Source organism: Cottoperca gobio, chromosome 14, assembly GCF_900634415.1.
Source record: "Cottoperca gobio chromosome 14, fCotGob3.1, whole genome shotgun sequence".
Taxonomy (NCBI): domain Eukaryota; kingdom Metazoa; phylum Chordata; class Actinopteri; order Perciformes; family Bovichtidae; genus Cottoperca; species Cottoperca gobio.
In genome coordinates, this window is record NC_041368.1 from 10,915,474 (window position 1) to 10,922,175 (window position 6,702).

Below are 6,702 nucleotides of genomic sequence, written 5' to 3' on the forward strand. Positions count from 1 at the left end.
CAAGCTTTGTAATTAATCGCTATTAATCGCATATATCAATATTTGCTGTGAGAGCTCCGTGCTCCGTGCTGTCGGAGCTCCGTGCGACAGTCCCCCACTACCATCCCCCTGGCACACGCACACACACACACACACACACGCACACACACACACATTCTCACTGTGTGTGTGCGTGTGTGTGTGGGTGATGCGCTCACCCTCACTCAGAATGAGGTTAACACGACTAAGCAGCTGACATCTGGTGTATCTAGGAGGACATGTTTGTTTTATTATGCACGTTGCCCAAGTCAAAGTCACAAGTGAAAATGAAAAGACTTGTGCTGCTGCATGTTGGCAGGGAAAGGACACTCCCATCAAGGCTGAACAAAACAATTTAGCAAAACACTGAAAGAGAGAAATGAGGCAAATAACTGTGAACGTATCCTCATACAACGGTTCGTATAACATCTTACAAAATGTTAGTCCCCATAATAACCTGAAAATGTTTACAGATGTGCAGTCTTATAAAAGGCTGGTTGCCATTTTTTCCAGTACATGGGTTTGTTCTTACACAAGACACCCGTGAGAATAATAAGATACAATTAGCTTAATGTTTGTATCTCTGGCAACAGATCATTATCAAACTCACATCGTTCTCATAGGTTTTTAGCAACATTTGTTATAACCTTACTTTAACCTCTGTAACCCTCTGGATTAAAATAGTTTCAAAACATTTGTTTTTATAAATAAAAATGATCCAAGAATGGATAAAAAAAACCATACCAAATGTCAGACTTTCAGAGCAGTGTACATGTCCCGGGAAAAACAATAAGTGCTAAGTTTTGCCGAGATTTGGAGTGACTGTGCTATACGCCTAGAAATAAAGAGACTGAAAAAGAAAACTGGGTTCAAGAGGTTTCACTTTTATTTCATTTTATTCAAACATCTCAATAAAGCCTTTGTTGGTTCATAAATTGCACTTATTTGGACTGTATACAATGAATCTTTCTGTTCATAAAAAATCATTTGCTTGTGATTCACTAAATAACTGACAGATAAACAGATGAAAGGATGACTAAGCATTTGTGTGTCTTCACTATCACCACCTAATTATTACCTTGTTCCTTTTCTATATCCTTGAAACTTTCACAAGCAAAGGGTTCTGAGCATGTCGCCGTGCTGTTTTCAGTTTCCTTGGTGAGGTAGACCATCCTGTGGAGCTGGCTGGTCAGCCTGTGGAGTCACCCAGGATGGGTCACATTTGTAGACAAGTGACACCTCACTTGGGGTATTTGACAAACTGACACTCAGCGATACAGAGTGTCCAACTCAGCTTGTCAAATACACTAAGTGGGGGGCCTGATCTCGCAACATCCAAGCTGGCTCTGTAGAATAAATGAACAAGACACTGGTACTGCTCCAACCAGAGATTAAAGACATAAACAAGCATGCACATATTTATTTAATATTTAATTCTTTCCTTAAGATGCTGTCTTTTGTACTCAATATTAGAGAAAGTAGATACCAATGTGTTACCTGAGTGTTCTGATCTGTTGACGTTGAAGCAGGCGAGTCCGTCTCTTTCTCTCACCGGAGTTCACAATGATGACACTGTGCATAAGACAACTTGTTTGACCACTGAGCTTTGACGCTTCAAAGGGGAAGTCAAAACAAGGAAGACACTGCAAAGCTAGCGTTCAGGAAATATGTGGAAATAAAGTGTCAACATGTCATGATTGTGAAATGCCGTTGAAGGCTTTTGTGGCTCACAGCTTTAGAGATAATGATTTGCTGAGACACATTCAACAGTTTTGCTCGCCTTTTGTGGCATTCATGTACTCTGAAGGCCCTTTCACACATATCCGTATGACAGAAACGTATTCCGGAAATATCGGCAATAGATTGATATAATTGATATAATTAAGGGTAAGTTGTGATCGTTTGAAGGACGCAGACGATACGCCGAACACGGCAGACATACGGCCCTGTCTCACAGTTCCGTATGGCAGAAACATGACGGCGTATATGAAAAGTAGCTCAAAGTTTATAGTCCAAATACGTCCAACATTTCCACAGCGGTGTTGTAGCTGACGCATACATAACGTATACATAACGAATTATTATACGTATGTCAAACATTGATAGCGTATCACTTACTTATTTAAAACGTATCAGAGCTTCTGGCCAACGGAGCTGGAAAAGTGCCATCTGGTTCACGTCATGCTGATGCTGGAGAACGGCTAACATGCTGAACGCTAGCTGTACTGTAGAAACACGTTTAATAAGTTACTCCGTCGTCAGGCATCATCTTAACATAGGGTAGGAATAGGTTATCCACTCGTTATCAATACATTGGCTGTAGGATTCACCGTCAGCCGACGTAGCCTATATCTAACGTTCCTCTAACGTAGTCACGTAGGTATTTACGTAGGTATTTACGTACTATATCTACGTAGTATTCACGTACTGTAGTTACGTAGGTAAATATTCACGTACGTATTCCGTATTCACGTATGTCTAACGTAACGTAACGTAACGTCTGCATATCTAATGAAGCACACGTCGGGTACGTCCGGTAATTTTGAACATGCTCAAAACATCAACGTTCAACAACCCACCCCAGCGTAACACCGCCTGTTCTTAACGAATTACTACTTATACCTTACCTTATATCTACGTTAACCAGCGTGTTGCCGATATTTTGTATACGCCATATTTTTGTATATCTTATGCATTCGTTGGGCATTCGTCTGATACATTTTGTATTAGTAAGTGATGCGCTATCAATAGGTTAGACATGCGTATCTGTATATGTTCACTTTTCCGATCCGATCCGATGAAAAGTTGGAGGTATTTGGACTCAGACAAATTTTCGTATGCGCCGGCATACATTTCTGTCATACGCACATGTGTGACAGGACCTTTAGGATTGTGTTCAGAACGTGCTTATGGAAATGCATGTATATAGGTTCATAATGTTGTGATGTTCAATTATTGACCATTTCAGATCAGATAGAGTAGAGTATGACTTGATTTTGTTGTAAGGTTGCACTTAAGAATAGTGTTAAAACTACAGCATGAGATTAAATTAAATACCGTGGTCTATTCTTGATACAGTATCTCCATTTATGGCAATGTCAGTCACATGTTTCTCTAACCATGTTTCCTTCTACGCTATCAGCAATCACTGGCCATCATCTGCTCCTTCCTGCTTCAGTGACAAGCGTCAGCGTTTGGTCCACACTGCTGATTGGTGGTCTATCTGTCAGTTTTCCTCCCTGTGCAGGAAAGCTTCAAGGATCAGGGCGAAGAAAAGGAGTACAACCTGTACAACCTTCCTGTGGAGGGGGACTTCACTTTACTTTGACACAGAGCATCCAACAACTTCCTGTCAGTAAGTAACCAGCCCACCCAGCACTCAGTTCATGCAATGACTCCTAAACTTATAAGTAGCACTCCATCAAAGTTATTACGGTCACTTTTTATTGCCACACTATTTAAGATTACCCACCTCTTTTTTTTTTGCATCAACCAGAATGTACTCTGCACATAGCTGTGTAACTTCCTCATGTTACTCAGGACTAATGCACCACCAAACACTCACTGGACTTCCCTCTGCAGCCACAACTGTACTGTATGTTGAGCTTCCTTAACACACAGAGTGACTGAACATTAAATATACTATATGCCAACTATTTGGAGAGGACTACAGAGTGAACTGAGGGGGAGGCTCAGCTGAGTGAATGTACTTGTTTGTATCAGCCAAATCCAAATGTTCCACCAATCTCTTTGCAGCAGCATGCAGGGGAGGAATAATCGCGGCCGCAGGGATACAGGGAAGGGAATGGCTGGCTGTGATGACCCCAGATAGTTTGGAGAAGCCAATAGGGATCTGCGGCATTTTCCTGTGAATATTGCTGCAGAGCTGAGTTTTCCTGTTTTTTTAAGGAACTCTTAATACAATTATATATATATATTATGTTAGCTTTTTTGTTATTGTTGTTTTTTTAACAATCACACATTCTTTACAGGCTTCTTTTTTGATGGATTCAGTGTTTCCTCCCTGTCGCTCGTTCTATTAGCTGTTTGGTTGTTGCAGAGTGAAGGCTCTGTGAATGCAGCAGCTTGTTCAGGTCACTGTGCCCTTTAGCCTGCGAGATTTGTTTAATGTTTATTAAGTTTCTCAAATAATAATCCAAACATTTAGTTTTCTTCACTGAAATGAATGAATTCCTGAGGTATAAACCTTTTTTTACAGTTTTCTTACATCTTTTAAAATCATGAAGGCCTCATGACCCCGTGAAGCTTTGGCGACCCCCACTGGGGGTCCCGACTCCCATGTTGGGAACCAGTAGTTGCTGCAATGTTTTGCCATTTTAAAATGATTGATCAGTCTTTTATGTGGGTACCGGCAGGTATTTAGTTAATGAGGCACTTTAGCACAACTTTTGTCTTAATATTTCAAAGTTCATACAACATGTTAAAGCTGTTAACTAATATTTAGTAAAAACCTAATATGTAGTTATATTTGGCCAAACTTAACCACACCTCGACAGAGCGTCTTCAGATCAGAAATCTTTAAATGAATTGTTTCAAGGTTCAATGTGTAGTTCAGAGCACCTGGCAGCAGTATTTCATCTCTAAACGGGGTCCACACAATCTAAATTCATCAATCATCAAACCAACAGTTATTAAAAAACAACTATAGTATGTTAACCTATATTTTTAGGTTTAAATTTTTTTTCCCTCCTAAACTGTACACAGTTGGCAATGTTCGTGCCTTTTTTGTGAGTCACTAGGTAGGGGGGCCGCAATATACTCGTATTGATAATAACCGTAATATTTAAAACATTTAAAATTGATATCAATAATACACATATGATAATATTGTTTAAAAAATCCAACACCTCTTTAATCATTTTATATATGTAGTTATGGTATCAGACGAGCTCGCCCTCCATACACTCTCTCGCACACTCTTTTTTTATTTTCTATAGATATCGCGATAATATGGTTATCAGGAATAATTTTGGCCACGATAATCGTGTCCAGAAAATCTGATATTGTGAAAAGTGGAAGGCTTAAGTTTCCAGTAATTAGACAAAACCCTTCTTTGCTCATATTGTTGTTTTTTAAACTATGAGAATAAGGTATTACAGTAAAGGACTTTATAGGTAAATGGGATGTAGTCAGAGTTCTTATCTGACCACCTGAAGAAGAAGGTAGAGAGGAAAGCTATTTCAGAAACCCTGAGTCATTCTATGTGAAACACTGAGTTGTGTTCAGACAGTAAGACTCATGGCAGCTTATCTCTAAGTGGCAGTTCAGAGTATGAACCATTTCAACACCCTTCTCAGGCCACGTATACCACAAATATAGAGGAAGTGGGAGATAAAAAAAAACACCACCTCCCTTTGGTGTTGAGAAAGAGACAGTTGGATTGTTTAACAAAAAATAACTGAATTTCCTATTACAAAAAGGGCTACCTTAATGTATTTGGTGCAATATGTAATTAGCTAACATGAATCATTTAATTAATTATTCATAATATTTAGCTAATGTACAAGTAGAAAATGAGAAGCGCTGTCCAAATATTGCAAATAAAACAATGTATTCATTTAATATGACAAAATAAGAGCTGTGCCCAGATTCATGGGTTTTAAAATGCATCTTAAACAGAGTTTCTTATTTGCCGTCAGTCACTGTGTTCATTTGAGTTTTGAGTCTTGATGCACTTATAACAAATATGTGACATTGGAGTGTTTTCCAAGAGGGAATCATCGTCTTAGATATTTCAGTGTTAACCCTTTTAAAATGATGTACAGAATAATTTTCAATACGCATTGAGGGTCTGGAAGGTTTTTGATGTCCTGTACAGCCATGTGTTCATATCTGGTGATATTGTAAGATTTGAAATTCTATTGTTAGAACTAACTTTGGTAAACTGGGGGAAAATTAACCTTAAAGTCGCATTTCCTTAACTCTTTAAACACTACTTTGTACAGATGAGTTCACTATCGATTAACATGACGTTTACATTTACGACAATCCAGGTTTCATCAACCAAATGTTCATCGTTGTGAAGAAACGTTCAAATTGTTGCCATGTGACCCTCACTGAAGACTGAGGGTAAACTGCCATCATGTGGCTCATTGCAGGACTGCAACTAGAAGCACAGCAGCAGGCGGGATGAAGATTCAAGCTTGTGAGTGGATCTGATGGGTGTCATCACTGTACCGTAGAGTTAAGGGGAGACACTGAAAAACATCTTAACTAGTAGAAACTTCCCCAGTTGATTGCTTACTTTAAGAAAATGATTTTTTGTATTGCAAGTTTTCTGAAATGTTGTTTAAATTTACTAATTTTGCATTCTTTAGAAACAGAAATCTGAACATTGGATAAAGCCAGGTTGAGACTTCCCCAGAGTACTTACATCAAGATTTCTGGAATCTTATGTTTAAATATGCAAATGAGGCACCATCTAATGCTAATCTACAAGTTAGTAAAATATCACCTACATTTGTATTTTGGATGTTTTCTTTTAACTAGTCTGAAAGAAAACATGTTATGGAAGCAAAATAGCCCAAAATGACATGTATGCATGACAAACATATAAGGATGCTCATGAGACACGCCTAATTATACTGTTTTTATACTTCACTTATAACAGAAATGGTAGCAACAGTAGTTAAAATAGTAATAGTAAGGAAATAGTCAGGTACA

At 38.6% G+C, this 6,702-nt stretch overlaps 1 long non-coding RNA gene across 1 annotated transcript; it reads right to left on the bottom strand.

Annotated features, from left to right (window-relative positions):
- Positions 1-881: 881 nt before the first annotated feature.
- LOC115019194 (uncharacterized) lies at positions 882-1,665 on the bottom strand. Its single transcript, XR_003833435.1, has 2 exons — positions 1,516-1,665; positions 882-1,364 (listed from the first exon to the last, which is right to left on the bottom strand). It is a non-coding gene; the product is annotated as an uncharacterized LOC115019194 (long non-coding RNA).
- Positions 1,666-6,702: the final 5,037 nt, after the last annotated feature.